This window comes from Acanthopagrus latus, chromosome 22 (assembly GCF_904848185.1).
Source record: "Acanthopagrus latus isolate v.2019 chromosome 22, fAcaLat1.1, whole genome shotgun sequence".
NCBI lineage: Eukaryota > Metazoa > Chordata > Actinopteri > Spariformes > Sparidae > Acanthopagrus > Acanthopagrus latus.
The window spans coordinates 22,713,774-22,714,661 of NC_051060.1; the positions used below are offsets into that span (position 1 = coordinate 22,713,774).

Genomic DNA, 888 nt, shown 5'->3' on the forward strand with positions numbered 1-888 from the left:
TCCCGAGTCCAATAATAAACCCCCACGCGCAGAAATCTCACCCGTCCGCACCGGCGCTCGCTTATTCGACTACTTTAAAACTGTGAGTCACTCCGTCGTGGGTGGGTGGGTGTTTTCTTCCAATACATTGACATCTGGAGTTCATAGCACGATGCTCGTCTCTCTCTTTTTTCTTCTTCTTCTTCTTCTTCTGTTCTTGTTGCTATCTGTCTGATGCGTTAATCCATTATCCAGCTGAAGTTCATCCCGCCGGTTCGAGGAGTGGATGTGTGTTTGTGTGCGCACACAGCCCAGCCAACCGGTTTCGGTAAACTTGCCTTTTTACGCACGCATTCAGAGGGCTGATGCTGTAGGAGTTGGGGGTGGGAAGCTTATTGCTCACAGCTGTGAGGAGGGAGGGAGGGAGGGAGGGAGGGAGGTGCAGTGGGCCACTGAGGTTCCTGATAAGGTACAAGGTTTAGTTTACATGGAACCTGCAACAGGCTGTGTGCAGTTCTGCAGGACCTGAAGTGGACCCACTGAGGAAAAGCAAGATCTCTTTTATTTATTTATTTTTTTTAAAAAAGGGGGAAATATTCCACAGATGCCCCTCGTTCCTACAATCTTTTTTTTTAAAATCACACATACTTTTCTTTTAGGTTTGTTTTGCTGAACTCTGGAAAACAAGTCATTATCTCACCCTGCTGGCACACTGCTGCACGGAGAAATACCATTTTCAGGCCGGAGTGAATGACAGGCCGGCGTGGAATGCAGTGTAATGGCAGGATGTCAGTGACTTATCAGTCAGAAAGGCTTACAAACATGTTCGTCACAAGCTTTTTAAGTTGTAACTTGCAGTGTGTGTCTGTGTGTCTGTCTGCCGTAAATAAACACAAAGCCGTTCCAGAG

The 888-nt window shown here is 47.1% G+C and overlaps 1 long non-coding RNA gene across 2 annotated transcripts in view; it reads left to right on the forward strand.

Moving 5' to 3' along the window:
- The window catches only part of LOC119013064, a 28,734-nt gene that overhangs the window by 19,976 nt on the left and 7,870 nt on the right, over nucleotides 1–888 (forward strand). The window lies entirely within an intron of this gene.